Here is a 20,763-nt window from a genome sequence, read left to right on the forward strand (position 1 = left end):
GCTTTCTACATGTGTTCTACCTTCAAATCCGTGACAGTTATCAGCCTTGACTTCATTGCTATAAGGTAACAGTTATGTTAGGCAGTGGACTGGCACATGGGGGATTCTCAGTTAATGTTTGTTACCTTTCTTCTCTGTTTTGGTTTAAAGGGTGTAGTAATGTGTCCCATGTGGGTCAGACTGATCACTAATAAGCTTTTAACCAGTTGGAAATGACGTGATTCCATATTATGATCCCTTTTGATTGCAGAAGGGAGAATTTTTTTAAGTGGAAAAAAGTACTGCTATTAAGATGACTTCATTTCCAAATCCATTTTAATCTTAAGTGTCAAATGTCATATTTATTATTCTAAGAGACAAACTTACCATACCCAATTAACATTTTCTTTTAAAATGTTGAGACTGTAATAAAGAATAATGAAATAATACTATCTGTGAAAATATGGATGAACCTAGAAATTATCATCCTAAGTGAAATAAGTCACACAGAGGACAAAATGCCATACAATACCACTTATATATGGAATCTGAAAAATAATGCAAGTGAACTTATATACAAAGCAGCAACAGACACAGAAAACAGACCTGTGGTTTCCAAGGGGGAGGGATGGATCAGGAGTTTGGGAATAGCAGATGCAAACTAATAGAATGGATATACAGCAAGGTCCTACTGCATATCATAGGAACTATATTCAACATTCTGTGATAAACTATAATGGAAAAGAACACTAAAAATGCATACACATGTATAACTGAATCACTTTGCTGTACAGGAGAAATTAACACAACATTGTAAGTTGACTATATTTCAATAAAATTTTAGAAAATATGTTCTAACTGTAGAATTTTAAGCTCTGAATCCCATTCTGAAAACTTGAATAGTAACAGCTTTTGCTAGAATTAAATATATCATTACCCCTTAAATGAAAAACTGTTTTTCACACAAAACAGTGGCAGTGGATGATAAAAGATGATTCTGTTTGACATGAGATTATACTCAAGACCTATGGGTTAGGAAATCTGTAAAGCCTGCCACAGTCATGGAATATTACTATAAATTGCAAGGGATGCAGAACTTCCATGAAAATCAAACACTCCAGGGCCCTATTTAAAAGTTGGAGTGTGCTTATCAGTCTTAAATTCACAGTGAAGAGAACCTGATAGTCTGCGACATTCTAAAATCTACAACAGTCATATGTGTGTCTAGGGGGACAAAATTTATCTTAAAAAAACCCTAAGTTCTCACTAATATTCTTATATATCTTAAGTTCCACCTAAAATGAAATACAGACAGGCTCAAAATTTTCCTGTATAACTTCAGCTTATGTAAAAAATTAGGAAAGTATTATGACTCTCACTGTTGTACAAAAATCAGTATCATTCAAAATTTAACCAAGAATGTTAATTATGTCTCTATATAAATATGTTCGTGGTTTCTTTTTTTCCAGTTTCTAAAGTGATTTTTAACCGTTTCCATACAGAGCAGAAATCTGACTATCCACTAAAGCTGTAAGGAATAATCAAAGGATGTTATATATTATTTACCAGTTCGAAATTCCTACCTGCTACAGCTTTGGGCAAACAATGGGCTATTTGCTTAACATGTCTGAGCAACTGGCATTTCAATCAGATAATTAGAGGGAGCAGGGAAATTGGCACATTTGCAGAAACAATCACACCTATGGGGAGTCAGATGCCTTTTAAACCCTTGCTCTTGTAATTGGCCAAATTGGCCTGGAGTCCAGGGAAGCAGGTATAAAAGCACCAGAAACTCAGGCCACTGCAATGCTTCCTTTACTTACAAGTTTTACCTTCCACTTTGTAGGCACCACAAGTGAGTATCATACTATCAAATAAATGAATTACTGAAAGGGTGTGTGAAATGTATGTATGGATCTTCACCTGCTAAACTCTATTTTAAATGTGCAAGGCAGGTTGATGTTATAAAGGAACCCCATTGAAACCTTCTTTAAGAACAAAATGTCTGTCAATGAAAGAACTACACATTCTCTCACTTCGTGATTCTTAAACTTTCTGGGTCATTGGACCGCTTTGAGACTATATGGAAAGTTATGGAACTTACTGCATGAGAGAAAAATCAAGGCAGATGAGAAACTTTGCATGAAATTTTAAGAACCTCAAAGACCACTCCTCACAGTCTTAGACTTTAGAAATAATTTCTTCTATGATGCATGACTTATTAGGGGTATTAAAACTCAAGGTAGTAAATGTGAAACAAAAGTAACTTCCCAGGATATATACTATCAGGTTGAAAATACTTTGGAGTCTGTGGCTTTGGCTATACCAATTGACTGATTCATTCATATATTCAACAATTCTCATTTCATATGTACCATGTACCAGGGCCTGTTTTTAGGTGCTGGGAAGAAATGAACAAGAAATAGAAACCCAGCTCTCATGAATCGCAGATATGCAGATGACACCACCCTTATGGCAGAAAGTGAAGAGGAACTAAAAAGCCTCTTGATGAAAGTGAAAGAGGGGAGTGAAAAAGTTGGCTTAAAGCTCAACATTCAGAAAACGATGATCATGGCATCCGGTCCCATCACTTCATGGAAAATAGATGGGGAAACAGTGGAAACAGTGTCTGACTTTATTTTGGAGGGCTCCAAAATCACTGCAGATGGTGATTGCAGCCATGAAATTAAAAGACGCTTACTCCTTGGAAGAAAAGTTATGACCAACCTAGATAGCATATTCAAAAGCAGAGACATTACTTTGCCGGTCTGTCTAGTCAAGGCTATGGTTTTTCCAGTGGTCATGCATGGATGTGACAGTTGGACTGTGAAGAAGGCTGAGCGCCAAAGAATTGATGCTTTTGTACTGTGGTGTTGGAGAAGACTCTTGAGAGTCCCTTGGACTGCAAGGAGACCCAACCAGTCCATTCTGAAGATCAGCCCTGGGATTTCTTTGGAAGGAATGATGGTAAAGCTGAAATTCGAGTACTTTAGCCACCTCATGCAAAGAGTTAACTCATTGGAAAAGACTTTGATGCTGGTAGGGATTGGGGGCAGGAGAAGAAGGGGACAACAGAGGATGAGATGGCTGGATGGCATCACTGACTCGATGAACGTGAATCTGAGTGAACTCCAGGAGGTGGTGTTGGACAGGGAGGCCTGGTGTGCTGCGATTTATGGGTTCACAAAGAGTCGGACACGACTGAGCGACTGAACTGAACTGATGTCACCTCACTCAGCCACTTCTGTCTTGAAGTGAAATGTGTTACACTGTGTGGTAATCACACCTGATACAGATAGCACAGTTTTATTCCAAAGTGTGGACCCAGAGGCCTCCCTAACCTTTGAGATACACACTCTGAGAATTCAATGACCCCTGGAAGCCTTCCACATTTCCCCCTCAGGGGCTTCAGGTTCTCATGGTCGCCTCTTACTCTGAGATCCCTTTTTTCACTGGATTGTCCTGTTCGTGGATCATTCCCTTACCCTCTCACCTCTATATTCTGACATAGTGGGCATCAAAATGTTCTTACCCATTTTCTTTGTAGAATAAAAAAAAAAAGTCTAAAAGGCACGCCACAGTACACGAGACATACCGAGTTCCACTGTATCCTTCAGCCATGGAAATCACTTGGGGTTGTATTCTTGAAGCCTGCAAGTAATTATTAAAACTAAACCTGGAAGCATAGAAAACTAACAAGTTTACATTCAGGAAGGTCCATGAATGAGTTATTTTCGATCCATCTTTGTAACCAGGTGAAAACCTCACTTTCCAGCTCAAATTCTATTCAGAGCCAGGATGTGTGGTAGAATTCAGTTTCCTTTATAGCATACTTCTAGAACTGTAGCATGCTTGCCTAGGTGCCAGGTTTATTGGTGACTATACTGGATTGGATAAAGGGACCTATTTTTATTTCAAGTCCAATTAATATAGCTGATTAAAAGGAAGAAAGGAAGGAGAGAGGGAGAGGAAAGGAAAAAGAAAAATCAATATGGCATAACTTCTTCCTTCATGTGAAGCTCTACATTTCATCATCAAGTGTTCATAAATTTTTAAATTTATATTTATCTATTAAATTATTTGGTGGTGTGTGTTGGGGGGGGCGGTTGCTTCCCGATGCAGGTTTGATTCCTGGGTTGGGAAGATCCCCTGGAGAAGGAAATACCACTGCAGTATTCTTGCCTGGAAAATCCCATGGACAGAGGAGCCTGGCGGGCTATAGCTCATGGGATCGCAAAAGAGTCAGACACAACTTTGCAAGTGAGCACACACAGCACATGCATTAAATTATTTATATTCAACATGAGGATTATTCAATCCAGCACTATTGACATTTTACACCAGGAAATTTTTGGTTGTGGGGATGCGGTCCTGTGTGCTGCAAGATGTCCAACAGCCCATGTGATCCCTACCCACTAGAAGCCTGTAGCACCCTGCCCACCAATTATGACACCCACAAATGTCTCCATATATTTCCAATTGTGGGCAGAGGGGATGGGAGCTGCCCCATGTTGACACCACAGGTATTTACTTTCATGAAGAATTCAAAATAGCTTGCAAATACACATACAATATAATACAAATAAAACATAAGCATCATCATCACCAAGGAAACAGATGAATAAAAATCCAAAACCAGTGGAAGAGGAGCTGAGGTATGAAGAGATTAAGGACTAAAAAGACTGATTCTTTTGAACCTTAAGTATTTTTTCTGAGCTTTCTGGTTTCCAAAGGAGCAGGGAGGGCAGCAGATGTTATGCCCAGAGTCCAAGTCCCCAAAACTGAGAGAATAAGATGTCCACAGCAATGCAAAAGCATGAAGGGGTTTTATTTCCAGCTCGAGCTAGGGCTCCTGCCACATCCAACGCAGTGGAGTGGAGCAAGGAGCCCCGAGCCCAGATTTACAGCAGTATTTATAGGTTTTAGAACAGAGAGTTGGCAAGGGCTGATTGGCTGCAGGAGTTTCCTAGTATTTACTAATTGGCTAATCTTTATTGGCTGCAGGGGCTTCCTGGTATTTACTAATTGGCTATTGGCTGCAGGGGGATGTCTTTTACATCCTGATAAACTCAAACCAGGTTACGGGGAGCATGCTGACCAGACAAGTCCTGGAATCTGTGGGGATGACCTCACTGGGCAATGACAGCCCTTCCCGTGAGTCCTACCTCAGTCCCTGAAGCCTATCATGGCATTTGTTAGGTCCCAACACAGAGAGTTAGAAAGAGACAGACCAGCCTACTGCACATGAATAAACTGAACCCTTCCAAACCTGTCTGCTCATAAACATACCACGCATATAAACACACACCTGCTACTTCGCAGTAATAACTATCATCTATGTCTACCCAAATACTCAAAACTGTAAAACTTAACGATTATCCTGTAAGGTTCTCCTTTCTCTTACCTAAGAACTCCACCTACCCACCCCACACTGAACGTGTTATTAGCAAATGTTGTCAATTATAAAAAGAATATATATATATATATATATATATATATACATATATATATATGAAATCCATCTTTGGATCTGTCTCCTTTGTCATCTCCCTTGGACCAAGATTTCATCATTTCCTGCCTGGTCTATAACAAGAGCCTTCTAATTTGTCTCTTCATTTCCATTTTGTACCTCTTCAATCACTTCTCAGAGGAATCTTCTTGAATGTAAACCAAATCATATGACTTTCCTGCTGAAACAGCCCAGGAGCCTGGCAGTGCACTGAGAATGAATCAAAACTCCAACATCCAGCTCCTACCCATTTTTCCAAAATTTTCTAACCATCTCCCCCATTGCCACCAACCAACCACACTCCATTTCTTTCAGTTCCCACCACACAGACTCTTCCCCAGCATCACGTACTACAATTATTATTTCCAACTTATTAATAAGGGCAACGTTTTGTGATTTCTCAGCTACATAGTACACATACACCAAAGCATTAAAATGACTTGTTACAGGGATTTAACACTAGGGAAATGCGGGAGTAGACTAAGCTCTTCCTGACTGATTTAGGAACGTGATATTTACCAGGAAGGCAGGAAGAGAAGCGAAGAAGCAAGAAAAAGACAAAACCTACAAACGGAAGCAGCAGCCCATAAGTCTGAGCAGGAACCCACAAAGGCAGACGGTGTGGTTGGAGTTCCCCTTACCTCCAAGCTTCATACAGTGAGTGTTTGGAAGGAAAGGGTGCTCTTTGTGAAGATCTACTCTCACCCCAGGAGTGAGCAGTGAAAGGAGCAGGATCCAGGGGAAGCTGGGGCAACCTCAGGCCCCAACTCTCCCCTTGCCCTGAATTCTCAAGGTAACTAGCAGATGGATGAGCGAAAAGGCCTGTGAACTACAAGAGCATGTGCCTCCACTTCTCGCAGGTGAAAACACCTCCCTTGCTGCTGTTGGTCTTCCAGCCACCAAAACTCCTATTCTAACTGAGCAAAAATGTCCAGGGAAGGAAATTCTGTGACAAAGGAGTGTGGCCTAGCCAGGATGCCATATTACAGAGCCTCCACATCCTGGTAGCAAATAGAAATGCTTTTATTGATTTTTTAAAAAAAATTTTTAAATTTATTCATTTTAATTGGAGGCTAGTTACTTTACAATATTGCATTGGCTTTGCCATACATCAACATGAATCCACCACAGGTGCACATGCGTTCCCCATCCTGAATCCCCTCCCACCTCCCTCCCCATACCATCCCTCTGGGTCATCCCAGTGCACCAGCCCCGAGCATCCTGTATCAGGCATTGAACCTGGACTGGCAATTCATTTCATATATGATATTATACATGTTTCAATGCCATTCTCCCAAATCATCTCACCCTAGCCCTCTCCCACAGAGTCCAAAAGACTATTCTATACATCTGTGTCTCTTTTGCTGTCTCGCATACAGGGTTATTGTTACCATCTTTCTAAATTCCATATATATGCATTTGTATACTATATTGTTGTTTTTCTTTCTGGCTTATTTCACTCTGTATAATCGGCTCCAGTTTCATCCACCTCATTAGAACTGATTCCAAGGTATTCTTTTTAATGGCTGAGCAATACTCCATTGTGTATATGTACCACAGCTTTCTTATCCATTCATCTGCTCATGGACATCTAGGTTGCTTCCATGTCCTGGCTATTATAAACAGTGCTGCAATGAACATTGGGGTACACGTATCTCTTTCAGTTCTGGTTTCCTCAGTGTGTTTGCCCAGAAGTGAGATTGCTGGGTCATATGGCAGTTCTATTTCCAGTTTTTCTGGAATCTCCACACTGTTCTCCATAGTGGCTGTACTAGTTTGCATTCCCACCAACAGTGTAAGAGGGTTCCCTTTTCTTCACACCCTCTCCAGCATTTATTGTTTGTAGACTTTTGGATAACAGCCATTCTGACTGGCGTGAAATGGTACCTCATTGTGACTTTTATTTGCATTTCTCTGATGATGAGTGATATTGAGCATCTTCTCATGTGTTTTTTAGCCACCTGTATGTCTTCTTTGGAGAAATGTCTATTTAGATCTTTGGCCCATTTTTTGACTGGGTTGTTTATTTTTCTGGAATTGAACTTCAGGAGTTGCTTGTATATTTTTGAGATTAATTCTTGGTCAGTTACTTCATTTGTTATAATTTTCTCCCATTCTGAAGGCTGTCTTTTCACCTTGCTTATAGTTTTTTTTGTTGTGCAGAAGCTTTAGTTTTAATTAAGTCCCATTTGTTTATTTTTGCTTTTATTTACAATATTCTGGGAGGTGGGTCATAGAGGATCCTGCTGTGATTTATGTTGGAGAGCATTTTGCCTATGTTCTCCTCAAGGAGTTTTATAGTTTCTGGTCTTACATTTAGGTCTTTAATCTATTTTGAGTTTATTTTTGTGTATGGTGTTAGAAAGTGTTCTAGTTTCATTCTTTTACAAGTGGTTGACCAATTTTCCCGGAACCACTTGTTAAAGAGATTGTCTTTTCTCCATTTTATATTCTTGCCTCCTTTGTAAAAAATAAGGTGTCCACAGGTGTGTGGATTTATTTCTGAGCTTTCTATTTTGTTTCATTGATCTATATTTCTGTCTTTGTGCCAGTACCATACTATCTTGATGACTGTGGCTTCGTAGTAGAGCCTGAAGTCAGACAGGTTAACTCCCCCTGTTCCATTCTCCTTTCTCAAGATTGCTTTGGCTATTCGAGGTTTTTTGTATTTCCATACAAACTGTGAAATTATTTGTTCCAGCTCTGAAAAATACCGTTGGTGGCTTGATGGGGATTGCATTGAATCTATAGATTACTTTGGGTAGTATACTCATTTTCACTATATTGATTCTTCCGATCCATGAACATGGTATATTTCTCCATCTATTAGTGTCCTCTTTGATTTCTTTCACCAGTGTTTTATAGTTTTCTATATATAGGACTTCAGTTTCTTTAGGTAGATACATTCCTAAGTATTTTACTCTTTTCGTTGCAATGGTGAATTGAATTGTTTCCTTAATTTCTCTTTCTATTTTCTCATTATTCGTGTATAGGAATGCAAGGGATTTCTGTGTGTTGGTTTTATATCCTGAAATTTTACTATATTCATTGATTAGCTCTAGTAATTTTCTGGTGGAGTGTTTAGGGTTTTCTATGTAGAGGATCATGTCATCTGCAAACAGTGAGAGTTTTACTTCTTCTTTTCCAATTTGGATTCCTTTTATTTCTTTTTCCGCTCTAATGGCTGTGGTCAAAACTTCCAAAACTATGTTGAATAGTAGTGGTGAAAGTGGGCACCCTTGTCTTGTCCCTGACTTTAGAGGAAATGCTTTCAATTTTTCACCATTGAGGATAAAGTTTGCTGTGGGTTTGTCATATATAGCTTTTATTATGTTGAGGTATTGGAGAAGGCAATGGCATCCCACTTCAGTACTCTTGCCTGGGAAATCCCATGGACGGAGGAGCCTGGTAGGCAACAGTCCATGGGGTTGCGAAAAGTTGGCCATGACTGAGTGAATTCACTTTCACTTTTCACTTTCATGCGTTGGAGAAGGAAATGGCAACCCACTCCAGTATTCTTGCCTGGAGAATCCCTGGGACAGAGGAGCCTGGTGGGCTGCCGTTTATGGGGTTGCACAGAGTTCGACATGACTGACGCAACTAAGCATGTTCCTTCTATTTCTGCTTTCTGGTGAGTATTTATCATAAATGGATATTGAATTTTGTCAAAGGCTTTCACTGTATCTATTGAGATAATCATATAGATTTTATTTTTCAATTTGTTAATGTGGTGTATTTCATTGATTGATTTGCAGATATTGAAAAATCTTTGCATCCCTGGGATAAAGTGTACTTCATCATGATATATGATATTTTTAATGTGTTGTTGGATTCTGACTGCTAGAATTTTGTTAAGGATTTTTGCATCTATGTTCATCAGTGATATTAGCCTGTAGTTTTCTTTTGTGTGTGGCATCTTTGTCAGACTGTGGTATTAGGGTGATGTAGGCCTCATAGAAAGAGTTTGGAAGTTTACCATCCTCTGCAATTTTCTGGAAGAGTTTGAGTAGGATAGGTGTTAGCTCTTCTCTAAATTTTTGGTAGAATTCAACTGTGAAGCCGTCTGGACCTGGGCTTTCGTTTGCTAGAAGATCTCTGATTATAGTTTCAATTTCCGTGCTTGTGATGGGTCAGTTAAGATTTTCTATTTCTTCCTGGTTCAGTTTTGGAAAGTTGTACTTTTCTAAGAATTTGTCCATTTCTTCCACATTGTCCATTTTATTGGCATGTAATCACTGATAGTAGTCTCTTATGATCCTTTGTATTTCTGTGTTGTCTGTTGTGATCTCTCCATTTTCATTTCTAATTTTATTGACTTGGTTTTTCTCCCTTTGTTTCTTTATGCATCTGGCTAATGGTTTGTCAATTTTATTTATCCTTTCAAAGACTCAGCTTTTGGCTTTGTTGATTTTCGCTATGGTCTCTTTTGTTTCTTTTGCATTTATTTCTGCCCTAATTTTTAAGATTAATTTCCTTCTACTAACCCTGGGGTTCATAATTTCCTCCTTTTCTAGTTGCTTTAGGTGTAGAGTTAGGTTATTTATTTGACTTTTTTCATGTTTCTTGAGGTAGGCCTGTATTGCTATGCTTTTACAGTGCCCCACAGGTTTTGGGTTGTTGTGTTTTCATTTTCATTCGTTTCTATGCATACAATTTCTTCTGTGACTTGTTGGTTATTCACCAGCATGTTGTTCAGCCTTCATATGTTGGAATTTTTATTAGTTTTTCTCCTGTAATTGAGATCTAATCTTATTGCATTGTGGTCAGAAAATATGCTTGGAATGATTTCAAATTTTTTGAATTTACAAAGGCTAGATTTATGACCCAGGATGTGATCTATCCTGGAGAAGGTTCTATGTGTGCTTGAAAAAAAGGTGAAATCACTGTTTTGTGGTGAAATGTCCTATAGATATCAATTAGGTCTATCTGGTCTATTATATCATTTAAAGTTTGTGTTTCCTTGTTAATTTTCTGTTTAGTTGATCTATCCATAGGTATGAGTGGGGTATTAAAGACTCCCACTATTATTGTGTTGTTGTTAATTTCCCCTTTCATACTTGTTAGCATTTATCTTACATATTGTGGTGCTCCTATGTTGGGTGCATCAGTTCAGTTCAGTTCAGTCGCTCATTTGTGTCTGACTCTTTACAACCCCATGAACTGCAGCATGCCAGGCCTCCCTGTCCAACACCAACTCCTGGAGTTCACTCAGACTCACGTCCATCGAGTCAGTGATGCCATCCAGCCATCTCATCCTCTGTCGTCCCCTTCTTCTCCTGCTCCCAATCCCTCCCAGCATCAGAGTCTTTTCCAATGAGTCAACTCTTCGCATGAGGTGGCCAAAGTACTGGAGTTTCAGCTTCAGCATCATTCCTTCCAAAGAAATCCCAGGGTTGATCTCCTTCAGAATGGACTGGTTGGATCTCCTTGCAGTCCAAGGGACTCTCAAGAGTCTTCTCCAACACCACAGTTCAAAAGCATCAATTCTTTGGCGAACAGCCTTCTTCACAGTCCAATTCTCACATCCATACATGACCACAGGAAAAACCATAGCCTTGACTAGACGGACCTTAGTCAGCAAAGTAATGTCTCTGCTTTTGAATATACTATCTAGGTTGGTCATAACTTTTCTTCCAAGGAGTAAGCGTCTTTTAATTTCATGGCTGCATTCACGATCTGCAGTGATTTTAGAGCCCCCCAAAATAAAGTCAGACACTGTTTCCACTGTTTCCCCATCTATTCTCCATGAAGTGATGGGACCGGATGCCATGATCTTCGTTTTCTGAATGTTGAGCTTTATATATTTATAATTGTTGTATCTTCTTCTTGGATTGATCCTTTGATCATTATGTAGTGTCCTTCTTTGTCTCTTTTCACAGCTTTTGTTTTAAAGTCTATTCTATCTGATATGGTTATTGCTACTCCTGCTTTCTTTTGATCTCTATTTGCATGGAATATCTTTATCCAGCCCTTCACTTTCAGTCTGTATGTGTCCCTTGTTGTGAGGTGGGTCTCTTGTAGACAACATATATAGTTGTTTTTTTTTTTTTTTTAATCCATTCAGCCAGTCTTTGTCTTTTGGTTGGGGCATTCAACCCATTTATGTTTAAGGTAATTATTGATAAGTATGATACCATTGCCATTTACTTTATTGTTTTGGGTTCGAGTTTATATACCTTTTTTTGTGTTTCCTGTCTAGAAAAGATCCTTTAGCATTTCTTGGAGAGCTGGTTTGGTGGTGCTGAATTCTCTCAGCTCTTGCTTGTCTGTAAAGCTTTTGATTTCTCCTTCATATTTGAATGACATCCTTGCTGGTTACAGTAATCTGGGCTATAGGTTATTTTCTTTCATCACTGTAAGTATGTCCTGCCATTCCCTCCTGGCCTGAAGAGATTCTATTGAAAGATCAGCTGCTACCCTTATGGGAATCCCCTTGTGTGTTATTTGTTGTTTTTCCTTGCTGCTTTTAATATTTGTTATTTGTGTTTGATCTTTTTAAATTTGATTAAAATTTTTCTTGGGGTGTTTTGCCTTGGGTTTATCCTGTTTGGGACTCTGGGCTTCTTGGACTTGGGTGATTATTTCCTTCCCCATTTTAGGGAAGTTTTCAACTATTACCTCTTCAAGTATTTTCTCATGGTCTTTCTTTGTGGCCTCTTCTTCTGGGACTCCTATGATTTGAATGTTGGGGCATTTAATATTGTCCCAGAGGTCTCTGAGATTGTCCTCATTTCTTTTCATTCATTTTTCTTTTTTCCTCTCTGATTCATTTATTTATACCATTCTATCTTCTACCTCACTAATCCTATTTTCTACCTCCATTATTCTACTATTTGTTCCATCCAGAGTTTTTTAAATCTCATTTATTGCATTATTCATTCTATATTGACTCTTTTTTATTTCTTCTAGGTCCTTGTTAAACCTTTCTTGCATCTTCTCAATCTCTGTCTCCAAGCTATTTATCTGTGATTCCATTTTGTTTTAAAGATTTTGGATCATTTTCACTATCATTGTTCAGAATTCTTTATCATGTTGATTCCTTATCTCTTCCTCTTTGGTTTGGTTTGGTGGGCACTTATCCTGTTCCTTTATCTGCTGGGTATCCCTCTGTCTCTTCATCTTGTTTATATTGCTGGGTTTGGGGTGGCCTTTCCCTATTCTGGCAGTTTGTGGAGTTCTCTTTATTGTGGAGTTTCCTCACTGTGGGTGGGTTTGTATGGGTGGCTTGTCAAGGTTTCCTGGTTAGGGAAGCTTGTATTGGTGTTCTGGTGCGTGGGGCTGGATTTCTTCTCTCTGGAGTGCAATAAAGTGTCCAGTAATGAGTTGTGAGATGTCAATGGATTTAAAGTGACTTTGGGCAGCCTGTATATTGAAGCTCAGGGATGTGCTCCTATGCTGCTGAAGAATTTGCATGGTATGTCTTGCTCTGGAACTTGTTGGCCCTTGAGTGGTGTTTGGTTTCAGTGTAGGTATAGAGGCGTTTCATGAGCTCCTGTCAATTTTTGTTTTCTGGAGTCAGGAGTTCTCTGGTGTTCTCAGGATTTGGACTTAAGCCTCCTGCTTCTGGTTTTCAGTCTTAGTTTTACAGTAGCCTCAAAACTTCTCCATCTATACAGCACGGTTGATAAAAACATCTAGGTTTAGGATGTAAAGTTTCTCCACAGTGAGGGACACCCAGAGAGGTTCACTGAGTTACATGGAGATGAAAAGAGGGAGGAGGGAGAAAGAGGTGACCTGAATGAGATGAGGTGGAGTCAAAAGAGGAGAGAGCAAGCTAGCCAGTAATCACTTCCTTATGTGTGCTCCACAGTCTGGAACGCTCAGAGATGTTCACGGCGTTATACAGGGAAGAGAAGAGGGAAGAAGGAAACAGAGGTGACCAGAAGGATGAAGGGGACAATCAAAAGAAGCGAGACAGATCCAGCCAGTAATCAGTTCCCTAAGTGTCCTCCACCGTCCAGAACACACAAGGAGATTCACAGAGTTGGGTAGAGAAGAAAATGGGGAGGGAAGAGATAGAGGTGACTTGGTAGAGAAAAAAGAGAGTCCAAAAGGGAAGAGAGCAGTCAAGCCAGTATTCTTCCTCCCAAGTCAAAAGCGGTACTGAAGATTGGGTTCTGAAAGGTACAAAATTGATAACAAATACCAAAAAGCAAAGATTAAAAATCTAGAGTAGAGGTTGGATTTTCAAAAAGACAGTATTTAAGAAAAAAAAAGTCACAAAAATTATAATATATATATGAGGTTTGCTTTAAGAAATAGGGTCTCTTTTTTTTTGCAAAGTAATAATAGGTTATAAAAATGAAAATTGAAGGAGTAATAGAGGACTTAACAATTAAAAAAAATAAAACATAAAGAATGATAGTAAAAATTATAAAAAATATATCAAGGACTTTCTCTGGTGTTGTTGTGGGCAGTGTGGGGTCAGTTCTTTTTTTGCATAATTCCTTTATCCAGCTTATATTTCTCAAGATCTATAGGCCCCTTCCTATGTAGTCGGTACTAACTACAGGGTTTTAATCTATTGCACCTGTCACTTCCAAGGAGGTTCCCTCTGTTTTAGCTTCTTCTGTTTGCTGGTCTATTCGGTGTCTAATTGGAGAAGGTAATGGCACCCCACTCCAGTACTCTTGCCTGGCAAATCCCATGGATGGAGGAGCCTGATAGGCTGCAGTCCACGGGGTAGCTAAGAGTGAGACACGACTGAGCGACTTCAATTTCACTTTTCACTTTCATGCATTGGAGAAGGAAATGTCAAGCCACTCCATTGTTCTTGCCTGGATAATCCCAGGAATGGGGAGTCTGGTGGGCTGCCATCTATGGGGTCACAGAGAGGCAGACACGACTAAAGTGACTTAGCAGAAGAAGCCCCTTCCTATGTAGTTGGTACTAACTACAGGGTTTTAATCTATTGCACCTGTCACTTCCAAGGAGGTTCCCCCTGTTTTAGCTTCTTCTGTTTGCTGGTCTCTTCAGTGTCTAATTTCCGCCCTGACACAAGGGGGTGGTAGTGGACACTTTTTTTAGGCTCACTTATTCAGTTGTGCTGTGGGGAGGGAGGGACTCTGCAAACAAATAACACTGGCATGTGCTCACAGTGTCTCGGCCACACTGGGTTTGCCCCCGCTCACAGCGTGTGTGCTTTCCCTGTCTACACTGCTTAGCTTCTAGGTTGCTCTGCTAATAACTGTCTGAGGCCGGCCCTGGGTTGTATGCACTTCCCTGGTCTAAGCTGCTCAGATTCAGATATTCGGGCAGTCTTCAGAGGCACAGACTCAGTTGGGCCTGCATTTTGTGCCCTTCCCAGGTCCGAGCAGCTCAGGTGACCAGGTGTTTGGCGAGCACGGTCGATGAGATTTATCACCTCCCCCTTCCCAGCTGCTTGGTTTTCTGCATGTATAATCAGTGCATTTTCTCAGGCTGATGTTGACCGTCCAGAATCCCAAGAAGTCTTAGTTAGCAATGAAGCCTACTTGCAGTTTGGTAAATAATGCCTGCCTGGGGCCGCGATTTCCCCCTAACGGCTCTGGCTGCCTGTCACCAAAGGGGGATGGTCTGCAGCTGGCTAGGTATGCTCAGTCCTTTGTTCTGTGAGCTGGCTTGACGGAGTCTTAGGTTAGGGCTTTTCTTGTAGCTCTTCGTTCTATGAGCGGGTCTGGCGGTGTCTTAGGTTAGGGCTTTTCGTGTGGTAGCTATCCCACAGTCTGGTTTGCTAGCCCAAGTTAGTTCCCTCAGACTGCCCTTGGGGTATTCAAGCCAGTCTTTACTCTAAGCAATGGAGCCCACTCCTCCCTACCCAGCCCCCGCTTGCTAGTGGCTGATGCAGGCTTCTGCACTGCTTCTCCACTGGAGAAGTTACTATTGGGTACATAATCTGTGGGTTTTAATTATTTATTTATTTTTCATCCCGGTTATGTTGCCCTCTGTGGTCCCAAGCCTCGCCACAAAATCAGCAGTGACAGTGTTTCCTGGCGTTTGGAAACTTCTCTCTTTTTTTAAGACTCCCTTCGCGGGGACAGAGCTCTGTCCCTACCTCTTTTGTCTCTCTTTTTGTCTTTTATATTTTTTCCTACCTCCTTTTGAAGGCAATGGGCTGCTTTTCTGGGTGTCTGATGTCCTCTGCCGGCATTCAGAAGTTGTTTTGTGGAATTGATTCAGCATTTAAATGTTCTTTTGATGAATTTGTGGAGGAGAAAGTGGTCTCCCCAACCTATTCCTCCTCCATCTCAGGACTGCCTCCTCCTTTTATTGATTTTGAACAAGATGTACCCCCAAATTTAGAAGACTTCCAGGAAGGTTAAAAAAAAAAAGATAACCTGGGTTGATTTATCAGTCCTTCAAAGATGCCATCATTTTGAACCTCAGACTGACCACGGGCAGCAAACGTCTAAACGATCATGTTGATGTTTTTGTTGTATTTACACCAAAGCAGTATTTGCAGAAAAATATTATAAACCAAATACATATACATAAATAATGCTATTTTTAAATTTGGGTAACTATAGCTTCTGTTTGAATTGGTAGAATACTTTGCTTTTATAGATGTAACTATAAACTCTCTACGCACTACAACTAAAGCCAAGCACATTTCTGCTCCCTATCTTTCTTATTTGAGTAGGAATATTGTTTTTTAACATCATGTTGGGCTCTACCAGTATTTTTATTATCACCATATTTGTATTTCATGACAAAATAAATTGCATTTGTATTTTAAATTTATTTAGATGTAAATACACTTACATGTAAATGTTAATTACAACAGAAAATGTTTTCTTTTCCTTCAGTTTTGAAGTTCTAAAGTGAATTTACAGTAACATTTACAATAAAGGCAGATACACTGTCTCTGACAATGTGATATTCACAAAGGCTTGCCAAGGCAAGCTCCATAAATTTGGTTTCTTAAAAATGATACTATTATTGGAATAAGTTCTTTTCCATTTGAAGCATCTGATAATACTGATATGAAATTCAACTCTTTTAACTGCAAAGATCTTCTGGTAGTGGAACCACACAGTATAAATTTTCCTTTTATTTTCCCCACATGCACAAACACTTTGAATTTGAAAATGAGCAAAATTAAATTAGAATAGTGATTTCACTCTCCAATCTTGTTTTACAGAGTAACATGGAAACATTTTTTTGCAACGAAATGTGTTAGTAGTAAACTGTCATCCTCTGAAACACTCTCAAATGATGATTAACTTTCAAGTGATTGCTGACGCTTCTTCAGCAGATTGATGATTTCTGATTTTCACCTGATCAATGGTACCACTACCACCCCAAAGAAGAAGTGGGTAATATCAAGGGATATTTTGTTGTTATCATCAATTTCCTTGTGAGATCAATATTGAATACTTACTGTTTGCATTTAATATGCACTTTTACTTTTTGGAACTCACAGCTACAGAAAAGGTGAATCATAAAAACTTTAAAAAAAATTTACTTTGTAAAAAATGAGAACTCTAAATAGGAACCACATGTGGATTACTCTGTCTATAGACTATAGTATGGCTGGATAGCCCCAATTTCCACCCTATATTTCTTGGACATAATCTGTAATGCCCCATGATTCCCACTGACCATGACAAGTGGCAACCTTCCCTTATAGCTTCATGTACTTAACAGTTCTTGGCTTAGATCATGGCACAAGTGGCTTCTGCAAGGCAGTGGAGCCAGTGACTTTTGCCATCACCATCTGAGGCTAGAAGAGAGCACTGATTCCCAGTACTAGGAAGCACACATTTCACTGTATCTACAAACACCTAGCATGCTGACTTTAAAAACAAAAATCAAAGAAAAAGAAATGGTCCAGCACTTTCCACTACAGAAATATCTCACACACCACACGATGAGACCAAGTCAGAAAGCAGAAATATACATTGCAGATCTGCCAAAGCTACCCTGACATATTTTAATGCAACTTTAATATTAATGTTGTTTAGTCGCTCAGTTGTGCCTGACTGTTTGCGACCCATGGACAGTACCCCGCCAGGTTCGTTTGCCCATGGGGATTCTTCAGGCAGGAACACTGCCTGAAGTGGGTTACCATTTCCTCCACCTGGGGAACTTCCCGACCCAAGGATCGAACCAAATCTCCTGCACTGGCCGGCAGATTCTTTACTGCTAAGCAACCAGGGAAGCCCAATACTTTACTAAATATGAAATATCCAGAAAAGTGCAAAATCTGACTGGATTCCAGGAGTACAGGAGTAAACAAGGGCTCACCCAAGAAAACAGGGACTCACAGGTGAGTCATTTAGTAATTAGTCCTAGTAACTAGGATTCACGTTTCCATTCAGTTCAGTTCAGTTCGGTCACTCAGTCATGTCCAACTCTTTGCAACTCCATGAATCTCAGCACGCCAGGCCTCCCTGTCCATCACCAACTCACAGAGTTCACTCAGACTTACGGATGCATGTTTAGTTCAACCTTAAGTCTGATTCAGAGCTCCTGCCTGTCTCCTGAGCAAGGCTTTGGGATCTGCCATCAGGAAGAGGGTGTGAGCAGGCAGTTCTTGGTCTCTTCTTTCTCTCTCCCCTGAACCCTACCATCTCTTACTGGCCAGAGGCGACCAGCCTCAATGACCTCCAATAATTCTTACCCTATAGTAGCAACACTGTCTTGTCCCTTCTCACACTGAAGGGGGCTGACCTGTGTAAACGACATCTGCATAAGGCAACTTCATGGAAAGGTCCTCTGTCAGAACTACCTAATAAGCCACTCTGGAATTTCTTTCTTTCTTTCTTTCTTTTTTTTTTTTTTTTCAGTAAATAACTGTTTTTTTTTTTTTTAATAGTATCTTGGGGCTACCTTGTATCTTCAGGTTTTGCAGAATGCCAATACCCACAAAAAACTGTGAGAAAAATTCATTTTTTCTTGTATTTAAGACACTGACACTGGGGGTGATTTTTCACATGTCAATCAATAACTGATGAATTCCTCCTGGGTCAGGAAGAACTAGGGGGATGAGAAGAAGACTGTAGGTCTTTTATGGCTGCTGTACTCACAAGTCTTACCTTTAGGGCTGTACTCCCTAAAATGTGTCCACAGCCTGGCTTTTGGTGGTATGTGGGGTGCTCATTAGTCATTCATCTGAGCACTGGCACATGTCCTCAAAAAGAAATTCTTCCACTCGGGCAAGGCATGCTCTGGGTGATTCGCAACACCCTCAAAGCTTCCACCCCTGGCAATAGACCTATAACTTTTTCCTCTTTGGGTCTTTTTTTTTTCCTGGTAAGCAGCTTTCTTGGGCATCCAGACATCAAGATGATTCAAACTGACTACCTTCTGAGCTAGCCACTTGGCCCAAAGGAAAATCACTCAAAGTGTAGTTTGCCTAATTGCTGATTCTCTCTCCATGCACTGCATTTTGGAGCTACTCAGATCCACTCTTAATTTCTATGTTCATTTATTCCCCCTCACCCACTTAAAGATATTGTCTAATTCTTCCAAGAACTCTTGCCCTGACCTCCATCTGAGTGTGATCGTGAATTGGGCATATGAATTTCTGTAGTTCCGGACCATTCCATCCTGAGAATGTACTGCTACTCTTCTCTTGCAGGCATACTGAATCTGTGCAGGTAGTTCTCATGGAACCCTCTTCCATCAAGTTTAGTGAAAAAACTAAAAATCCATTATACTTTCTATTCCAAAAAACTCCTTTGAGTAATTCCCTTTAAAGTGTTTCATATTCTCCTATAAGGGAAAAATGGAGACGAAGTCACTTGACCAATATTTCTAGCTTTCAGTGCATTCTTTAAGAGAGAGATATGTCTAGCACTGTTGTTCTCAGCTTTAGGATTTTAACCAAAATTCCTAGTAAACTGAAAAAGCACAATTTATTATCCTGCTACATTCTAGCTTTTTTCCTCCTGCCTGAGATAAGGCTGGTAAGTTCACATGTATATTTTTTTAATAAATTGATGAGATTATAAATATCTTATTATCAAAAGGGTGGATAACTCATATAAGGCATTGGAGAAGGAAACGGCAACCCACTCCAGCGTTCTTGCCTGGAGAATCGCAGGGATGGGGGAGCCTGGTAGGCTGTCGTCTATGGGACTGCACAGAGTCAGATATGACTGAAGTGACTTAGCAGCAGCAACAGCATATAAGGCATCCTGTAGCAGTTATTTTGTAACATAACGAAATTTCTTCAACATTTTAAAAATTCACTAATGACTTTATAAAGCTTTTTAAAAATATTAATCCTTGTTAAATGCAAAGGACACAGGATTTCCCTGATGGTCCAGTGGTTAGCACTCTACATTTCTATTGCAGGGGGTGCGGGCTCCATCCCTGGGTGGGGAACTGAGATCCTGCCTGCTATGCAGTAAAGGTAAAATGTAAAATTTAAAAAAAAAAAAAAAAGAAAAAGAAAGAAAGAAAAGCACAGGACATAGCGAAACTATTGTTTCCAAAAATACCGTAATCCGTATTCTTCACAAGACTCAGTGAAGAGTATCTCTACTGCACCAGATCGAACATAACGAATAAGGGGTTAATTTGGAAAAAAAAAAAAAAAGGAAAAGATGGAAATCACAGCTGCAAAATGAAAGCCTATAAAGGAGAAAATAAATACCTGACTCACTCTGGAGAAACTGTATGATGACATGCTTAGGAACATGGGACCCTGGGGTTGAAATTTCCCACCTGTATGAACTTTTAAAGATTACTTCAATACTCTGAACACTAGTTATCATATTTGTGAAAACAGAGATGATAACTGGACTTCACTCACAGGGTGCTTGGGAGAATTAAATGAGACTGTGCACATAGAACACTTATATGCAATATATGTGAGCTTCTATCACTGAAGAATAACCAAAATATGAGAAACTTAAACAAGTTCTTTCTGGTCATACGGGAAAATGATAAAAAGATTCAAATTCTATGATAAAGAGATGACCAATATGGAAGAGATATTCCAGTGGTGCAACCTATAGATAATTGGTGATCTTGAAAAAGGGTATAAAACCAAAAGAAAAGAGTTAATAAGCAAAGAATGACCTGCAGACTGAAAGTGCTCAGAATGTATTAAGAAAAAATGAATAAAATCAATTCTACAAATATACTTCAGTTCAGTCACTCAGTCGTGTCCAACTCTTTGCGACCCCATGAATTTCAGCATGCCAGGCCTCCCTGTCCATTACCAACTCCCGGAGTTCACTCCAACTCATGTCCATTGAGTCGGGGATGCCATCCAGCCATCTCATCCTCTGTCGTCCCATTCTCCTCCTGCCCCCAATCCCTCTCATCATCAGAGTCTTTTCCAA

Source organism: Ovis canadensis, chromosome X, assembly GCF_042477335.2.
Source record: "Ovis canadensis isolate MfBH-ARS-UI-01 breed Bighorn chromosome X, ARS-UI_OviCan_v2, whole genome shotgun sequence".
Classification (NCBI taxonomy): domain Eukaryota; kingdom Metazoa; phylum Chordata; class Mammalia; order Artiodactyla; family Bovidae; genus Ovis; species Ovis canadensis.